We start from the raw sequence: 21,602 nt of genomic DNA, 5'->3' as shown, positions 1-21,602 counted from the left end.
CACAGTAAATGGATTTCTGAGTGGCTTGTAGGAGAAAAAGTCAAAAGTGTTACATATTGTGCATTAGTTAATACATTTTAAATCAGCAAATGTATCTAAATTGTCTTTCTGATCAGACTTCATTTGAATTAAAAATTAAATCATATGTGGCCATTTTCACAAAAAAAATTTGCAATATGAGTTTTGGTCCATATTGCCAAGCCCAAATACTTAAGTACATCTCCTACAAAAGTTATGTAGTAATAAAAGCTTTGAATCATAAAAAAAAAAGATCACAGCCGTCCACCAACGAAGAACAAAAATATAAATGCAGTTGATCGGAATTGAGGCAATCTTTTTAAAAGGCCTCTTCTGAGTTAACACTGCTCAGTTCTAAGTTAATCACCTATAAATACTTTGGCTTTTACATTTAAGGGTAATGAACCTTAATTCAACAGTTTATCTAAAGATCATGTCTGTCACTACATCTTGAGTCAAGTAGGATTTGTCATGAGTCCCTTGTCAAGTAGCCAAAGGTATCAAGTAACTGCAAGGCACCGTCAGCGCCATGTTGCCATCTTTATGGAGTTTTCCAGCTCGGGTGATGACGCACAGTCGCTCTGATTTTTTTTTTTTTAATACATTTTTGATGCCAAAATACTTTTTGTGTTTTGGAGATACTTGAGGCTAGACCAGTGGATCCCAAACTATGTATGAAAATGTTTCATGGCTCCCCCATCGCAACAAAATATCAACAAAATAGGTTTCAAAATTAAGCCTTTCTTTAAAAAAGTTAAAAATTACGACTATTCTTCAAAACTCATAAAAATAAAATATGAAATCACATATTTTTCAACAGTAATAATATTCTATTCCACTGCCTTGAGGTACCCTTTCAATTCAGAAGGCAGAAAACCTTATTCATTTACTTTCGTTTCAATTCTGTTTTCATCCCATGGTTCTGAAGAACAACAACTAAAAGAAATCCAATTTCAAGGCAAAAACTTAACAAATCCACTTGAATAGGCAAACGCGACTGGCACAACAACAAAACCAAATGTTCCCAAAACATACAACACACTTCCACACACAGTGTTTGTGTGATCAGAGACCTAATATAAAGTATCAAGGTCTAACTCACTTCAGCAGGGTAGGTGGAAAGGCCTTGTCGAAGGAGGACACCAAACAACTTCCATTGTGCAGTAATATCATTACACAGGTTATCTTCATTTTGAAATGCGCAGTTGAATAGTTCCTCTGTCACGGTCTGCGCTTTAATTCAATGTTATTCTCAAAAAAGTACCAAAATACATTTGTTATCATTAGCTGTTGAAGTAATCCAGACAAGTTTAGTATGTTCTTTAACCTCTTCAGCCCCAACAGACCCGCCGGCGGGGGCAGCTCTAGCAGCTCTAGCTTAGCTTACGGGTCTTAATGTTGTAAAGAATTTATGAAATCACACATTCTATACCTCTCTGTAATCCTAAGAAACTCAGCTAAATCTGTAGCCAACCCAAAGTCAGAACAAAAGTCCATAGCACACACACAGCCATTATGTTCAAAGAGGGAAAAGTGGCCAACCCCAGAAATTCAACATTTTTCTACTGTTGTGTAGGGATGGGAATCGAAAACCAGTTCTCATTCCAGTAATCTAATTCCTAGGAATCGTTTGTTTGCTTGCCTGTCAATTTTGTGATAATGTCACACCCAAGCAGCATATTTTGGTTCTCAATTTTTCCAACATAGCGCCAAGGGAGAAGCACTAGAAAGTTTGACTATATTTCACTATATTTCCACCCGCAGCAGCGCTGTCCTCCGTGTTGTGTTTGTAGCGTCTCCATTGCTACACTACTCACTTCCGGGTTCTGTACACTCGCGCAAAAGTTGCTTCTTGCACAGACTTTTCTTCCGAAAACAACAAAGAACACGCACCTCGTCGCCAGTTTGTGTCCTCATAACAAGTATTCAGACACGGGAGACGGAGTGGTACTGATCATTGTGTTTAGTTTGCTCTTTCACACGTTCACGCACATGGCTGATGACGTCACAAGTATCAACCAGGGGACGGCGTCTCTGAAGGTCCATTTATGGAAATGTAAACAATTAAATAGCTTTAACGTTTAAATACATAACAAGTGCAGCTTTACTTTTGGTTATAATGTTCTTTTTTTTACAGAAGAATTATTTGTTTTATGTCTGAATTAGTTGTGGATGTAATTAGTTGTTCATGTTCAAAAGAAGCGCTAAATATTCTCAAATGTTTGTAGCCAAAATGTCATGTATTGTATATATTATTATCCAGTGAAAACAATCTATACCTGGTGGATTAAAAGGGACCTGATATCCCTGCAGGAAATCAAAGAGACAAAGATAAGATAATAAAGAGTTAAAGCAAACAAATCCATTTGTAACATTTAATTCCTTCACCCAATGAGAATCAAAAAGAGAATCGGTAAGGAATCGAATCGATAAGCAGTATCAATAATGAAAACGGAATCGCTAAATTCTTATCAATTCCCATCCTTACTGCTGTGAGTCACAAAAAAACCACAGAGCTCTATAACAAGAGCCTACGTAAAACTACAGGCCGAGCTGAATCCACTGATATACAGGTCATATATGTTACGTACCAAAACACCACTACATAATCAGATATACTCCTCTGAAAAAGTCAGCAATGATGACAAATGGTGTCTTACCTTTGTTGTGTCATCAAAAGTGGCTCAAATGTGCATAAAACTCCACATTTTGATCAATCCAAATCATGTAGTCAGACAGATACCACCATTACACACATCTGAGCACTTCTCAGTCAAGAAATCTGTCCAAAGAGCACACAGCACTTGTGCTTAAAAGGGTCGGTCGCTCCTTCATCCAGCTCTGATTGGCCAGGGCTATAGCACGGTCCCATAGTGTTTGATATCACCATTTTCTACAGGCTTTGAGCTTTGCAACGCAGTGTCAAACATTGTGATTGATCAAAGCATTACTGAACTATGCGTAACAGCATCAAAAAGTGGAATCAAAAATAGCATTACACATGGCACAGCAGAGACCAGAATAAAAATGTGTTTACCTCAAGCCAAATTGCAATATCTAGTGGTCAAACATAATACTAACAATACACATATTACAGTTACAAACTTGTTTCCAAACTTTGGTATAGTTGTGGCAAAGTGGGCTTCCGCCTAAACTTTTTTTTTGTACAAAAACGTGTGTATCTTGAGCCTATTGTTTATTAATAACACAAATCAAAAATTTAGTAAAAAAAAACTATATATATATATATATATTATGAATGGTCACAATAAATATAAAAATAAATAGAAGTAAATGTATTGAATACATTCTAAAAAAAAAACTAAAACTAAACTAAAACCAATACAAATAATGTATTTTGTAGCTTTATTTAATAGTACCTCTACACTATGTAACACCATCTGATTATTTCCACTGACCTCTGACAGGTGAGTTCCTCACTGAGATGCTGTTCTGTAGTGTGGAGGATTGTGGAGTGCACGTCACATCACACTGGCTGAGGTTAGAGGTTCAACAAAGGGCATTAGAGGTGGAACCCACTCAGCACCAACACTGCCTTTAAGCCTGCTGGTAATTTAGAGTTTAAAAAGGAGAAAGTAGAGTTGTTATGTTCTATTCCCTCAGCACAGTAAACACAATATCCAATTAGCATGAGGTGTAAAACCTGCATTATGTTTTGCATCCTGCCCAGTAATTAACAGCGAGTTCTACAGCCTGTTGACTCGCTCGCTTCAAATACCACAAACATATTCTTTTGCTATTTAGCGCATTAATCAGTTTTTACTTTATTACGAATAAATAAATCACACCAGGGTTGGGGCTCAATTACATTTTAAAATCACAATTACGTCTTCAATTATTCATGGTCAATTACAACTCAGTTACAATTATGTTGACTTGCATTTTTCCCCAATTACAATTATTATTTCTCCCCTGACTGTCAATTACATCTACATTGTAAATTACTAAAGTTTGATTACAATTAATCACAATTACTGACCCTTTAATAAATAATTCCATAAAACGTAACCTTCCTCTTGTGTTAGCTTTCTGATAGCATTGCTTATGATAAAGGGGCAGTTTTAACCCAGGTCTTATATCAGCTGTAAAATACACTAAAAAAAACATGATCTACCATCAGTTTGTTTCTCATCTGTTGGTTTCCTTGTTAACTTTCCTTGGCCATGAAAATATAGGTTTTGTTATTTTTGGTGTGTTCATCTGAGCCTTTTTTTCTGTCAGTATAACCCTAAGAATGAAAATGTTTAAAATGGTAAAATGATCTTTAAGAAAACCGACAGGTAAATTTGACATGAAAGATATTTTAATATTTGTTAACTAAGTATGTGTTTAATTAAATAGCAAATAAGTTTTTTTTTTTTATAGAATTTCTATGCCAATTACAAAGTACAATTCAATTACGATTACAACAGAAACACTTTTTTTGTTCAATTCTTAATCATAATCGTAATTAAATATAATTAAACCCCTACCCTGGATCAAACCTTATGCATATTTAGAGAGCAATAACTGCCCTGAGTTCATTGCTGTTGATAAAACTAACAGCATATCTGTGAACACTGGGATTTGGAAGAAAAGCATAGAGCCGTCACATAAAACCCAGACTGAAAGTAGAAAGAAAAATGGACAAATAGATAAGTGTTTACACACCTGGCCAATTAGAAGACAGATAAACCTACAAGATGGAATCTGCCTCCAGAAGCAGGTATTAGTTGCTGGTATGGTAGTCAGCAGTTGCTAGGCAACACCATCTATTTGTTATTGAGCTAACTTGTTGTGGGTATGACTATTATATGTAGGGGAGACAGGAGCTTGTTGTCACGCTTTTTACACTCATATTTCTTTGAATCAATGCATCATATAAAGACAAAATGTGTACCAGATAAAGGACCAGAGTCTCGGGTATATATTCTGCATTCATGTCATTTTCATATCTTGTGTCAGTGCAGAGTTATAAGCAATCAAATAGAGAGTGTGAATACATGACATGGTGTCCCACAATCGGGTAAGTTGTCTCACTATATGGGGTAAGTCATCACACTGACTTTTGTAACTAATAAAACAAGGACAAAATCATTTGTTGTTCATTTTTTACTTGAAAGTCAAGATTGAAGTCAGGCACAGAAAATATTTATCATTTAGCATTGAAAAGTAATTGACCATAGCCACTGAACAAACGTTAACATATTAGTTAACGTTAGTTAGTAAAGTCCTTAGTAACTGCTGGCATGCAGGCTATGGCTCTCAGCCTCAAATGCCTGTTTTACTTTTCTTAAAGCTGATATCCAGCGTGGGGGCAGCATTCCCACCTCAAGTTGCCCTACCAATCCCTCCAATTTTAATCGCACCTCAACACACCACCCCCCGGAGGGTGCGACCACCACCTCCACCCTCCGGAGCTATTGCACCACATACACATATACAGTATACACTAAGGTTGGATGGGGAGCACCGCTCCCCTCCATCCCCTTTTTTTTAATTGCACCTCATACATTCACTAGACACACACATTCACACAGGGGACAAGGAAGTGCCTCTCCATTGGGGAATGGAGAGGCACCATAACAGGGTGGTGGGTAGGATCACATATTTAGGCTGGGCCACCTTGTAGAGTACAAATATATCAGGATGGTGCGGTCGGGCATGGGGGGGGTGGTGGGTCTCGGGGGCGTGGGGGGGGGGTGTTGCTGGGGGCTGTTTTCGCGGGGTCTCTATGGGCGGTGTCAGCGGGGTGCGCTGGGTCCTCGGCTCCTTGGTGCTTTCTCGGGTGTGTGTGGGGGGCGGTTCACAATTATGCAATAAATCAAATTCATTTATTTAACTGCAATAACAAAACATGCATTGCTGTCTTAAAAAGATTGCACTTCTTGTAGTGTTGACCTTTGAAGCATGGTGCAGACAAGGTAAAAAAAAAAAAAAAAACCTGATATCCGGAGTCACGCCAATACATCTGACGGGAAACACAGCCTTCTCAACACAATGTTCCCCACCACTTCACAGTCACTGGGTGAAATATGAACGTAACTGATTGCCACAATAACATCCATTGTATGAACACCACCGGTAACAGAAGCCCCTCCCCTCGACGTGCGTACCGAGCATGTCCGACGCTGGTGACAAGTGTACTGAGTCAATGAGCACAAGCGTCCAACTACGAGCATGAGGCACGATTTTGATGCCCAAAACATGTTTGGTGTGAACGTACCATAACCCGTGTGACAACAAGTCTCCCCTATAAATCACTGGTAATCTGCACTCTAGATAAGGTGGTGCTCTTCGATTAGGAAAAAAAATGGTACGTTTTATATATTCTCGCAACTGTGTTTGAAATTGATCACCTCTGACTTGGTAAAAAAAGAATAAATCTATTACTAGTCAGGAGATGGATAATACTAAGAAGCTTCCGTGTGAAAGTAATAGAAAAAAGCATATTTGTAAAAAGCCTACATTTATGACTGCCTTTGAAGCTGCCCCGCGCTCCTGATTTAGGAATTAATCTTGTTTGAAATTCCAGGTGAGAAAGTCTGCTGTTGTTGTACTGCTCAAGGAAAGATGAGCTACGGCTTCTGCTAGAATTTGATATATGCACCACTTGGCAGGGGATGCGGCGTAAGCAGAAATGATGAGAGCATTGACACTCTGGCATACATCACATGAAAAGTTGTAACAGCCCAGAATTTCAAAGTGAAAACCTGCTTTGAGCTCCACGTGCCAAATTTTATTCACCACTAACACAAATGAGTTGAATAATACATGTAAGCGTCCTTCACTGAGCTATATTATATTTGATAAATTGGGTCATTTAACGTGAAGCAAGATGAATGACAAATCTGCCAAAAACATTAACTGTTAATTTTATGCTGAAAAAAATGTTTTGTTTTTTTACAATAAGTTGTAGTGCACAAAATCTATCCAGAGAAAAATACTGTAGTTAACAGTGTGTGTTAATAAAAATCAATGCATTTCACAACGTCCCTCTAACAGTGCTCAAAATGAAACTTTGCCCACAGAAATGAATGCTAATCTCATAACACTGACATTTCAAATTCATACATTATGCACAAATTTTAATATCAGATTTCAGCGACATTATGCATAGTACAGTGTGTGTGTGTGTGTGTGTGTGTGTGTGTGTGTGTGTGTGTGTGTGTGTGTGTGGTGGGGACGGGGGAACTAATAGTCTCTATTAGTACAGCATTTTCCCACATGGCCAGCACGAAGGCTACATTGCCTAACCAACGCATTTTTCTACGTATATGTAATTATTAAATTCAGCATTATATCAGTTTAGCAGCTGCTCAGTTCAAAGGAAGTTTGAAATCGTGGCTCGAGGCCAAACTCAATATACACACAATATTTCTCTCGTTCTGTCCCTTCTCTCCATCTTCTCTCTTTTCCTTTGCTTAGCCACAGTCCGGCAGTGCCAGCTACGCCCGGGGCTGCATGATCACAGGAAGGAGCTTCATTTTTTGAAATCCCAGGGAGAATTGAGTCATAGTCCGAGCAGGAAGAGGTTCAATGTGTTTGCCAGGCTTGCTGTATTTCACAACTGCTGCAGACCGCTATGATTCAAATGGAATTTTAATGGCCCACTCTGCTAGAACAGCATTTTTGTCTTTTCCTATTTGTCCCTAGATTTGTCTCCTGCCTGCTAATGCTCTTTGTGCTCATGCTGTTGTTGTTTTTTTTCTTTTGTTCAATGCTAGGTGTGTTGGCAGTCCGCTTATGGATTTATTAGCCATCCGAGTTATTTAAATGCACCTTTTGACATTTGTGCTCATGTAGTACGGTAATTGCTGAGAGCGAAAAGAGCACGTAACACAGGAGCATGTTCTCCTTTAAATATTTATGTATGTCTGGATTTCTAACAATGTTTTTAGTTTTTTTTTTTTTTTTTACCCTTTTTCTGCAACAACACCAAACGCTTTTAATGGAACTAAAAGCGTTTTTGCTACATTACTCCCATTTCTGTTACTTCTCCATCAAATTTTTCTGCACATGTTCTCCACTTTCAAGACACTTTCGGTCCTCATAAACCATTTACACCATAGCAACACTAATTTCACCTCTTTTCACCATATTTCTTGCTTATTTTTTGCCAATTTACCACATTCATGATTTGTCATGTCCATTATTTGCCAGTCTAAACTAATTGTTCCGACTTTTATGCCACTTTTTAGCCAATATTGACACTTTGAACCCTTTTTGACCACTTTTTTTTGTCTGTTTTTGGCCACCAATTTATGTGGTTTTTAAATCCTATTTCACCACCCTTTTATGACACTTTAACCTATTTCATTTCTAATTAAAACAAGGACTAACATCTTAAGATGACTATTTATCATGGTGCAAATAATAATAATCTTCCTGTATATCAATGGATATTATTCAGATAAATAATAATTGTGGTTATCACAGATTCATAGAAAAATGGACCATCATTTTCTGACTTTATGGATGGGCCCCGTAAAGCCTCCCCTTTATTCCACCTTATAGATGGCCCTGTCTCCACATGACTGTTCTTCAATGTTCATGTGTGTGTTCAACCACCGTCAGCTACAGTGGGGGTCCCTGGTCTCTGGCACCTTTATTTGGGGGTCTCGGGCTGAAAAGTTTGAGAACTGATGTGTTTTAGAAGCTATTTCCATGAATACGTTTTCATAAGTCAAATGGATGAAAGCAACAGTTATTTAAATATACACTTCTTAAACATACCAAAAGGTATGCTTTTGTGCCTATTTCTTTGCACAAATTTAGAGAATAAATCCGATTCGTGTAACGTCACCATGGAAACAGCCATTGTAGATATGTTTTTAAAAGATCGGCTCATCAATATCTCTCTGACATCAATTAAATCACCACTTTTCAAAAAGATATATCACCAATATTACATTAACTGCCTCATCTACTTTCAGACCACAAGCAGCGCGTAATGGAATATAGTAGCAGGGTGTCGCATGAACATAAATGACCCCCTGCAGATGTTCACATCCCACACTGTGCAACATGCCTCTTACACTCTCAGGTAGGAGCTTAAGTTGGAGGAGTTTAGATTGTACAACTCCAGCGTCTACAGAATCAAAAGTTTCACCTACGCTGCAAGAAGTGGCTTTCTTTCACACGTGCACACACACATGCACGCATTTCTAATATACTAGCACCATCTGTCTCTAATCACCAGCAGACAGGTCTGAAGGCAACCACACCTAAAAATAAAAAAAGATGTCCAATCTGTGCTCATAAAAAAATGCATCAAAGAAGAATCATACATGACAATAAAAGTGTTCAGTGCATGTTCCAGTTAAAAATAACAGGTTTCAAAGTAAAAGCTATGGAATAAAGTAATGCAGCTGTCCGATGGTTGAGGTATACAGATAGTCAGTGGTTTGTTTACATTATAGTACCCGCTCATCATTACGCTTGTACCTACCGTACTTGTTTACACAATAGCAGACTCCTATTTATTCTCTTCAGCTGTTTTTAAAGATTCAATTACTATTTCTCAACCAGATATAGGATGGTTTTAATGTGTGTAAATACACACAGACAGATTTGATGTGATCAATGCTTAAGACCAACTGATCACAAGATTTCTGATTGGATTTTGTCCCATTTGACGAAATTATAGTGGATGTATTTATTGGTTGATGATGTTCAAATGTTCAAATCTTTCATTGGTCTGTAGAATGCTAACTCTTTCATTTGTGGAACATTTCTGTTGAAACTACTGAAGAAATATGGTGAACAAAGCTGATCAGCCTTCCAGCATTTTCTGACATTACACAACTAAATAATAATTGTCTTTATGGTGATACGAGTATTTACTAGTAAAACTAAAGAATTAATTCTTTTCAGTTGTGCACTTCATAATGTAAATAACGTAAATCGGTGATGTAGATTTCTTAAATATTTGGTTAGAAAATGTGGCAATCTTCAGCATGTTCGTGGATTTCTATAGTTGGAGTACAGGTCAACACTGTCTAAGATTTACTGTATATATATTTTCAAGTACACCTTGCAAGGTGTTTCCAGTACTCCTAGAGCCTAGAGGTACATGTACCCCTGGTTGGAAAACAGGAAGTACAAAGCTGTAGTGCAAATGTCTGTATTATAAAATGATGTATAACATGATGCTTTCAAATCAGCTTTAACTCCCAATAGAAAAATAGGCGTTTCCAGAGAGAGTTTTTGGCGGGTAAATTTGGCTACTACTACCCGTAATTAAAATCATACCTGCAAACTGCAGCCATGATGACCTTTAGAAATAAAACTACAATTACTTTATTATGCAGCTGTTGACATTTCCAACCAGGTGTCAAGAATGGATGAGATGTAATTCCTTAAGGAGCTCACCTTTTCATATTCATACTGTTTCCCATACAGGAGGGGGCAGTGCAGTGAGTGTCTCTGGCTGCAGGCCAGTGCACACAACAGTACATGGATAATATGAATGTTTTAAACCTTGGCTTTAAGCACACACAGAGCGTAAATCCAGACTAAATCTCCCTCTACTTTCAGTTAAATTCATCCTTAGAAGATGACCTTTGCCTCTACTTCAGTCACATACTCTGAACTCGGGATTGTGGTTAAACAAGCAATTAATCGATAGGGTGAAGTCAACTCTCGAGGATGAGAATTGTTTGAGAAAATCCTACTTAAGTGACAATGAGTAGGACTAATGTTAACGGTGAATTATTATTCATGGTTTCTTTTTTAATTATAATTATATATCCTTATGCTGAATATCCTTATATCCAAAGCCCTTTTTTATCCATGTACCAAATATATTCTGGCAACTTTTTCGAGGCCTATTTTCTGGAACAAAGACGATTACGATTTCAACTAAATCTAGCAACAACACAAGCTTTACGTAAGCAACGAGACAAGTTTATCACTAAAGACAGCTTGAGAGTGCAAATATCTAAAAAAATAACATATATAAAGACTAATGTTAGATTCAAAACTTTTGAATTCCTGCCTGGCTCAAATAAAATGTGTGTACGTCTTTATCTCTTGATGTGCAACAGCTAATGTTTTTACTCTGACAATTAGAAATGTCTGACATGACATAAAAGAAGACACATGGCTGAAACCATGTTCCAGGCCAAAGGGAGGACAAACACTAGAAATCAACGACTGGATAAAACCTGAAAAAAAAAAACTACATTTGGGGCTGGAAAATAACTTAATATTCTTGTTGATTAATTCTGTTCATTTAAAATCTGTTAATAAACATTGATTGATTCATCCAAAGCAAAACCTGACTGTCTCTCTGAAAGCTTCTCAGGTTCGAACAACAAGACTAACTTATTCTATTCTAAACATTGAACAGAAAGAATTTTCATAATTTTCACACAGTTGTTGTATGGTGTATAGGGCTGACTCCGCCCTCACGTTGTTTGACTGCGTGTTGTTTAAATGCAAACTTTGAGGGTAGTCTCGCAAATGAGTTTCACGGTTGTTATTCAATGATTTCACTTTGCATGAAACTAAATTCTTCCTTTCTTTTCTCCTCTCACCGCCAGCACTGACACACAAAACACCCGTGGACTGAAAATTGGTTTTGAATTCCACACATTTGCTCTTCAAGCTGTGATGACAGGTTGTGAGTTTCTAAATGAGGCTTGTGGGGAGATCTCTGCCCTTGATTGTGTTCTTTTTTCCCTCTCTGCCATCTAATTGGACAAGGACTTTGTACACGCATGCTACCACTGGAGGATTCTTAACAGGAACCTGCATTAGCAGACCTACCATACATTGTAAGAACACTCTAACCACACATTAGTGGAGAGTCATTTAATCAGACAAACAAACAAATTAATCTTATAATACCAGCAGGACCACACACACGCACACACGCACACGCACACGCACCAACGCTTCTTTGCAGTTGGCGGCAGCTGGAAAGTGAGTTGAGACTGTATGTGGGACATCACTGAGCTCATTAATGTGACTGTGCAATCAGATCAGGTCAGACGGATGCATTGGTGCCTAGAGGAAGAATTTGATAGCCAGCACGGAAATGCTTTATATTAAGTTAATTAGACATTCACTTAATGGTCCTACAGCTATTCTGTCACTTGATCGTTCCATGATAGGGTGCAGGTCTTTAAAATTTGACTGTCACACTTGAGCACCTTATCAGACTAGTGAAGCAATAGCAGGGTTCTTATTAGGATTAGGAGCAGCCGTCTTTTTCATTTGGATTTTTCTCCATTGAGAACTGAAATAGAATAATCGCTCTCTTAAACCACTTAGCAACAAAATCCTGCAAAGACAGAGACATTAATTAGAATATTTAGTTTTAGTGCTCTTTGAATTCCAGTCAAGTAGGACGTCTGCTTCAGTCAGATTCATGGGTTTGGTTTGTTTTGGCAGAGGAGAATTTCTTGTTTTAATCACTTTTAAGGTGTAACCATGTAACATCCACGTCAGTCTCAGTCAAAAAAGAGAAAAGTGCATTAATAGGGTGCTTTAATTATAATTATAATCTAGACCAGGGATACAAAACTGATTTTAATTCAGGGGCCAAATACAGACCGGTTTAATCTCAAGTGGGCCGCAGATTATATGCAGTGAAATGCACACTTTTTCTATTCATGTGCCCACGTTTAATAGTATTTAAAGTATGTGAGGCAGTGACAATATCCAAGCAATAAGAGACAAGCATCAGTTCCAGGATCTACTCTTAAATTTACTTGATTTTGTGACCAATTTTTATTTAATTTGAGGAAATCTTGGAGAAATAATTTGAGCAAAATTACAGGATTTTGGAAAAAAACTGAGAGTACTTTCAATAATTTGAGAATAACAATGTTTGCCATCATGTGATATAGGCATGGGGAACCTGTGAATTTGTGTATTTGGAGTGATTTAGATATCTACAGTTGAATGAGTTGGTGATTTACACCATGAGTCAGGTTTTCATTGTCATTTTGGACTTTCTCCTGTGGGCCAAATTTGGAACTGGGCCTTGAGTTTTACATAGGTGATCTAGACTGACTATGAGACTGCCAGTTTCAGGCTGAAAAGAACAAATGGTTCAGCAAAATAAAACTTTGTGGCTTTCACTATTTAAGGCATGTTTTTTGTTTTGTTTTTCTTAACAGGTTTGAACACTTTGAGCGCATGATGTTATTTTTTCCATAGTCTTTTTAAATGGCATCTATTTTACTTTTGGTTGACTGTAAAGGTCATGTCACAGCTCCTCTCACTCGCCAACAGAGTTTTATAAAAATAGCCATTAGAGTTAATCCTTTCTCTAACCTCAAGCCAATGCAGGCTTTGGTCAACAGAAAATGGTGTGACTGGGTTATATTTATGTACACATGCCTGCCTAGTCCAGCATTTGTAATAATCTATTCATGGATGATGATAATCTGAAACATTTTAAATACATGAAAAATGTGTGCCATACCAGCCTGTCATTGTCCGATCCCGTTAGATCTCGGAAGCTAAGCAGATCTGGGCCTGGTTAGTAGTTGGATGGGAGACTACTGAGAATTCCAGGTGCCACAGTGGGGGGGACAGTCACCCCAGTGGTATCTGTCACTGTGTCCTTGGGCAAGATTGACTGATGCATTATTATTTTTAGAAATAAAACAGAAATCATTAAATTATGTATAATATATAACACTCCCACACACACAGTTATAGTCAAACACTTTATTCAGGACTAAACTAAACAGGTCTAGGTTGTAACGTCATATATTGGCTATAAATGATCTGTCCGGTTTCGGCACAAATACTGCAAACTTTCCATCTACCACAACTTAAGCGGGTGCTGCAAGACATACTGCATTTCATTATCCTTATTATTTTTTATTATGTTTTTACATTAAGGCCCAGATTATCTTAGACTGGACTATGCTACCTACAACTATGGCTTATTTTTTTGAGACATGCAGGGAGCAAAAAAAAAGGCTAATTTCAGCACGCAGGCACTCAAGGCAATGTGCAACGCAAAGCTGTGCTTTAGATTGCACAAATAACACCCTCTGTCTCAATAAACTAAGCAATATGTTGTTTCCCCAGGAAAAATGAATCCAAAGAGACGTCTGTGGAGTTATGGGGCAAAGAGAGTATCATGATCACTTTGAAGAGTAGCGAAGGATGGCTCTTTGTATTATGTGTTACTCTGTAACAACTGCATAATAAATACATCAGCAATATAACCGCCATTATAACAAAAGGTGGGAGTATTGTTTTTTAATGAGAAGCTAGTGAGGCTACACTACCTGACTTTTGGTTTTAAATGAATTTGTAGATGTAATAACAGCACAATTGCACTTACTTTACTGAATGCTATGCCTCTTTGACAAAACCCTTGATTAAGATTTTTGCAAAGGTTAACACTTATTCTAAGATCAACATCAATTACAGCAAGAATATTTACACAAATTGCTAAATTGTTTTTTGTATCCTGCTTGCTTTTGTGGTCAGTAGTAACAGAAATACAGTATTTTTAAAAACGAGTTTTCATATGAAGAGTGACTCACCCTATTTAATTTAATTCCCAGAGTTCTACATATTTTCCATTCTTGTATTCAAATGAGAGGTTTTTAATTAATAATCTTTCCCCAATGAGAAGGTGACATTAAGAATAAAGTGTTGAATGAAGTGGTAAGAATTATATTTAAAGAACTAATATGATTTAAATCGATTCGTTTTTTGCATGCATCTGTTGAGAAAGTGTATAAAATACAGTGTTGCAGGTGAAAGTGGAGAATCAGTGGGGGCAGCTAATGTTTTTTGGCTTCGACAACATCACTTCAGTGTTCAGGCTGTGAGCAATCGCTTCACTGTGCGGCAGTTGGTGGGTGATTTGAGCTCCCTGATTGATAGCTGTGGTGTCGATGGCTCTGCAGCTGTAGGTAGGACAAAGCACAATGGAAATTCAGCATACGACACGCTGATGATAGATGATAATGCAGCCAATTTTGCTGCAAGATTGGGATCAACCTCGATTGATCTTTAAATCAAGAAAAGTCTTAAGATTTTGAAATATACTGATTATAAACTCACAGTTTTGTCATTTCTTTAGGAATGGATTGAAACTAAGGGTAACAGCTAGCTTTCCTTTTTTTTGCCAATCAACCTATGTAAAAGTAAAGTTCTCATTAGGAAGTGGCAGTTTAATTGTTGACTGATGCGGTTTGATTTATTCTCATCAATTAGAAATACAATCACTGGTCTTTATGCAGAAGTAGCTTGTCTGGAGTGATTACATGAGGCAATTACAGCAGATGATGCATGATTTTCCCAAAGACATCTTTCAGAATAGAGAGCTGTGTGACCGTCTGTCTGCTAATGTAACGTCTTAGTTTATTTCTGCATTTCTACTGCAACAGTGAGCTGCAAAGACTGGTGGATTTACTGGCCTAAACCAGTGGTTCTCAAACAGTTTTGGCTCAAGTACGGTACCCTCCTTTCTCTGACGTTTGAATCCAAGTAACTCCTTTGTCCAAGTAGAACATTTTGCTGCAAAAACTATTTCAAACAACTATAGAGCATAATGATGGCATGGACGAGAGATAACACAACATTTGAACAAATCTTCATTTTGTAAATAAGTGAAAAAAAACTGTAGTTAGTGCCGTGGTTCCCAACCTTTGTGGATCGTGACCCCATTTTGATACCAAGAATTTCTGGCGACCCCAAAAACATTATTTCTAGAATTCTAAAGTTACTGCATTTTATTTGAACTAGATTTATATTTCACCAAGTGACCCTATAGAAATACAGTTGTTTAAAAAATTGTGTTTTGATAAAAAAAAATAAAAAAAAGTGTTTTTTCATCAGGCTACCAGGCTTAAGAACAATGCACACCTGAACAGCTTCTGATCCCGTGTGGGCATCAGGGGCAATCACCTTCTTGCACTTTACACACATTTGTAAAATTTGTATGCATGTCTAATATATATGTTTTAATTATTTATATATATCGTGCTGATTTCCAAGTTTTATTAGTATCATTGTTTTCATTGCTGCAAGAGTGAGGAGCCAAATCCCAAGAATTTTACTCTTGTGTACTTGTACATTGAGATGCAAATAATAAAGGAATCTCTTGAATAATAATTTAAATGTTTCAAAAATCAATTTTAATTTTTCCAGAAATTTCAGGTGACCCCATTAAACTCCAGCCTACCCCACATGGAGTCCCGGCCACAGGGTTGAAACACACTAGTATATATGTTATCATGTTATCACCTCATGCCTGGGGTGGGACCAAGACTGACTGTATTTGTTCATTTTCCACTCTCTCTTTCCCTCTCTCTATCTCTCAAGTACCCCCTGTGGTGCCATCACGTACCCCCATTTGAGAAACACTGGTCTAAACCATATCACTGTAAAACAAGTTCTGATGAACTACGGTCGGGACCGGCGGAATGTCCTCCACGCCGAATAGCACGTACCACGTTCCCTCGTGGCACATACGAAGCATTCATTTATTGGTATGTCTCAATGATTCGGTACCAACAGCAATATTTGACTCGCAACTAAATGAGAACACAACTTCAATGGAAATTGCCTAAAAAGGGGGTGTGGGCCTCTGGGCCCCTAATCGGATTGTGTGATGCATAATCAAATCCATGTTGAATTATCTTTGAAACGATATATCGCATTCATTTGGAAATTACCGGCGAGGGGCCCCACAGAAAAGGACTTCAAGCGTCTCATTATATTCATTGATAGAGTAGTTCATACCAAACTGCATTCCGATTCAACGAGAACTAGTCATTTGAAAAATCAATCAATCAATCAATCAATCTTTATTTGTATAGCGCCAAATCATAACCAATGGTATCTCAAGGCACTTTACAGTAGAGCAGTCTAAGGATGGACTCTTCATTTTATGGATACACACATATGCATATATAGGTATCTACACATACATATGTATCCCACACCCAACATGAAAAATGGGGCCCACAGGGGACTCCTAGCGCCCCTGTGACACATACGGGGTAATGGGCCCCATTTATATATTAGTATGTGCCAATGTTTTGGTACCACCAACCATCGTAATATTTGACTTGCAAATACATGAGAAATCATCTCTTTTTTTTCTTTTGGGGCCCCAATTCGAAAATGGGGCTCCGAGCGTCGATGCGTACACATCCATAAATTATACCTACCAAATTTCAACCCGATCCATTCCTGAATAACAGAGGAAGTAGCGATTTTAACTAGTGTACGCAAAAACAACAAAAAAAAGAACAAGAAGAACAAAATGAGTGGCGTTTTGAGTTCGACAGCCCGCCCAAAAAATAATAATAATAATAAAAAATAGGCAATGTCCTGCCCAGTGGTTGTTTCGAGAGAGAAACAAACATATTTGGAGGCAGCCTTAGCTTGTGTTGTGTTCATTTTCTTACGCTGTGCTGTTCTCGCTCATTTCCTGTGGTGCATAATTCCCACACCAAACAAGAAGCCTTCCTTTAAGAACGGGCCTCACAGGTATTTAACACCGTATTGCAGGGACTGCTCTGTGCGATCGCCACTTTATGTTACTCTGGGATGTTTATATAGAATGATTCGAGTTTCTCTTTTAATTGGTAATAAGCAGCTGAGAGTGAGGGTGAATGTACAGACAGCAGCACTTTATATGTCATAAAGATCCAAGAGAAGGAAAAGTCTCATAAGATGGCTTTGGCTCTGTCTTGTTGTTGTCAGTTAGTATCTTAAAACAGTTCAAGCCTTGGCTAATGTAAGGGGAAAAAAAAAGAAATACTCTGTAGAATATCATAAAGCCGTTATGCATCTGTACGGCAATAATACGTTTTGTTGAAAATCCTCCAGAGATAAATAAGTAAGATGAGCTGGCCTTGAAGCAGCAGAAACTTTTTAATTTTCCTTGGGCTGACCTTTGGGGGCTTGGTTAGAAGTGGTGAACGCTTCCTACGCCTGTGTTGTTTTTGTGTTTTTCTTTTCACACCGTTTCTAAGTCACATAGATGGCAGCGCTGCAAGGTGAAGGTTGGATGCACAACAAAACCATAAATATAAAACAATGCATTCAGTAAGTGACAATCTGTGATGTAAAAACATCACTTGACTCTCAGAAAACTGTTGAAAAAAGCTGGGACGTGTTGCATGTAAGAAGTTTCACAAATGTTTCTTACGCTGCACTGTCATACCGTTTGATTATACTTTAACTCTAGTCACAATACATGTGGGATGGTTACTGTTTGAATATTTTTAAACTTAGTTAATAACAAGTACCACAGCTCAGAATGGGTGTTTATTTGGTACAAAATCTTTGGTTTTATTGGTCAAAGTTAATGTCTTTGTAATGTCCAACCTAATGTCTATGAATCCCATTTAAGAAAATAATTCACTAACCAACACCTAATTGCATTTATTTCCTGGGCAGAAGAGCATTAGGAGCAGGTAACTATGTTTAAAGCTGCTACTATAATTTCTGATTAGATAAAATTCATATTTGTATTCCCTCATATATCAATGGAATGAAAACATTGTTTACTCCAAAAAAAAAAGGAAACATTTTGAAATCCCTAATCTACTGAAGAATTGTAACAATGTTGTTTATTTCTTGTTGGTTTATTTACTTTGTTATTATAACAACTATGTATGCGTATATGTTGTTTTGTTTATTCTATATACAAATTAAAAAACATATTGAAAGATGTAATGTTTTGTGCATTGCATTGTGGATGTGGAGTCATGGAAATGGATGCATAGAAGTGTTCTTAGCCTCTTTCCGATATCAAGGGGAATACCGGCAACATACTACAGCAAAAACTGTGTCGAGCGAATCACTCTCTCCTCTCGTCTGGTAAAAACACAAGAAATCATTGTAAGAATTAAGTAAAAACAACTTTTAACGGTATCAGTTTATTGAGACTCCACATTCATGCAAGCACAAAAATGTCAAAAATGGCAAGTTTACAGGTAGAGATGAAAACAAACCTTCAATTGCGACCTTTTTTTCTTTCTTTTTGAAGTAAATGATGTTTGATTAATTGATCTATGAGACAAAACCGTACATTATGATTTTATCTAATAAAAAATTAGAAGCTTAAAGATTTTTTACACAGAACCGACTATTACTACCCTCTGCCAAGCGCGAGGCGCAGAACGGAAGGTTAATGTTTTTATCCCTGCGTTTATCTCTCTGTCTGTCTGTTAGTAAGGATTACTTGAAAGGTTATGAACGAATTGAGATGAAAGTTTCAGGAAATGTTGATAATGGGACAAGGAACAATGTGCGGTGGCTAATGGGTAATGTAGTAGTGGTAGGGAAGTGTATTATGTGTATGTTCCGCCCGGTACTCGTGCGGTACTTGGCAGCGGTCTGCGCTCTCCGAGTGCTCTAGTTAAAAGAATAAGTCAATTACGTTGTGGACACATGAATATATATAAGAATATTGGCCAACATTTCTTTTTTACATCCAATGATAGCGTTATGTGTTATTAAAAGAATGTAACAATGTGGGCCTGTCTGTTCTCCAGGTGAAATTAAAACCCAAAATACCCAAGAATCTGTTTGAAAACCAAAGTTCCTTCGTAAAAGGAAAGTCACATAATTTGCTGCATTGTCTTTGGCTGCCTCTCATTTCCCAAGGTGTGATAATGTTCCATCTTCTGACCGTGTTCATGTTTTTCTCTTTGACTGTGATGCATTCCAGCAGTGCAGGAGTGGGATTTTCTGGTTGTGGATATCAGACATTTTTTTCTCGCCACCCCCCTGATCATACATTTTTTAAATTAGTAGGAAGAGCCAGAGTTCACCAAAGTAATCTTCTGCTGAGAACGGACAACTGATGACACAGTCAGACAATGTGAACAAGTGGAAATATGTTATGGCTGTGATGAATAGCTTTGGCAGCCTCAGTGAGCAACCTTGCACCTCATTCATTAAGTGTAAAATTGTTGGCTCCATCATTAGCTCATTCAGTTCTATTGCATTTAAGCATGTTGCACCTTAACCACTCCATCTCTGCTCATTCATTTAATGCTTTGTCCCTGATTCATACTGAGACCGGCTTTTCAGAATTTTCAATTTTGCAGAGAGAATTCAGTGTCCTTTAGAAATCAGCGGTGTTTTAAAAAAGATTGCACGCTGAAAAAGTATTTTCTCGTTATTTCTTTAGATGCGATGTCCAGTGTTGTGAGGCGCTAAGTAGCTCTCATAACGTAAGCGATAAAACCCTTGCAAGCACAAGTATTACATGTAAACTGATGCAGAACTGCAAGAAAAACTGATGGATACAGTAACTCAAAAGAGGCCAGCTAATAGAAAGAAAAATAAAAGTATTCAACAAATAAAGGTATACAGTGGGGCAAAAAAGTATTTAGTTAGCCACCAATTGTGCAAGTACTTCCACTTAAAAAGGTGAGAGGCCTGTAATTTTCAGCATAGGTATACCTCAACTATGAGATACAAAATGAGAAAAAAAAAAATCCTGAAAATCACATTGTAGGATTTTTAGTGAATTAATTGGCAAATCCCTCAGTAAAATAAGTATTTGGTCACCCACAAACAAGCAAGATTTCTGGCTCTCACAGACCTGTAACTACTTCAGAATCAGAATCAGAATCAACTTTATTGACCAAGAGTGTATGAATACACACGAGGAATTTGTCTTGGTGACCTGTGCTCTCTCAGATAGTGTAACATTAAATAATAACAATCAACTAAAATAAATAAAAATAAATAAAAATAAATAAAAAAAAAATAAATAAAAAAAAAAAGAAGTATAAGACGCTCCTCTGTCCTCCACTCATTTCCTGTATTATTGGCACCTGTTTGAATAAAAAGGACATATAAAAGACACCTGTCCACAACCTCAAACAGCCACACTCCAAACTCCACTATGGCCAAGACCAAAGAGCTGTCAAAGGACACCAGAAACAAAATTGTAGATCTGCACCAGGCTGGGAAGACTGAATATGCAATAGGTAAGCAGCTTGGTGTGAAGAAATCAACTGTGGGAGCAATTGTTAAAAAATGGAAGACATACAAGACTATTGATAATCTCCCTCAATCTGGGGCTCCACGCAAGATCTCACCCTGTGGGGTCAAAATGATCACAAGAATCAAAAATCCCAGAACCACACGGAGGGACCTTGTGAATGACCTGCAGAGAGCTGGTACCAAAGTAACAAAGGTTGCCATCGGTAACACACTACGTCGCCAGGGACTAAAATCTTGCAGTGCCAGACACGTCCCCCTGCTTAAGCCAGTACATGCCCGGGCCCGTCTAAAGTTTACTAGAGATCCAGATGATCCAGAAGAGGATTGGGCGAATGTCATATGGTCAGATGACACCAAAATAGAACTTTTTGGTAAAAACTCAACTCATCGTGTTTGGAGGAGAAAGAACACCATACCTACTGTAAAGCATGAGGGTGGTAACATCATGCTTTGGGGCATTTTCTCTGCAAAGGGACCAGGATGACTGATCCGTGTAAAGGACAGAATGAATGGGGCCATGTATCGTGAGATTGAGTGAAAACCTTCCATCAGCAAGGGAATTGAAGATGAAACGTGGCTGGGTCTTTCAGCATGACAGTTATCCCAAACACACCGCCCGGGCA

At 37.8% G+C, this 21,602-nt stretch overlaps 1 long non-coding RNA gene across 1 annotated transcript; it reads left to right on the top strand.

Annotated features, from left to right (window-relative positions):
• The first annotated feature begins 10,108 nt into the window (after positions 1-10,108).
• LOC114470586 (uncharacterized) lies at positions 10,109-21,247 on the top strand. The gene is made up of 3 exons (XR_003674892.1): positions 10,109-10,119; positions 20,101-20,104; positions 21,100-21,247. It is a non-coding gene; the product is annotated as an uncharacterized LOC114470586 (long non-coding RNA).
• Positions 21,248-21,602: the final 355 nt, after the last annotated feature.

This window comes from Gouania willdenowi, chromosome 10 (assembly GCF_900634775.1).
Source record: "Gouania willdenowi chromosome 10, fGouWil2.1, whole genome shotgun sequence".
Taxonomy (NCBI): Eukaryota; Metazoa; Chordata; class Actinopteri; order Blenniiformes; family Gobiesocidae; genus Gouania; species Gouania willdenowi.
The sequence above is the reverse complement of the archived record's forward strand: the minus strand, read 5'-3'. Positions and strand labels throughout refer to the sequence as shown.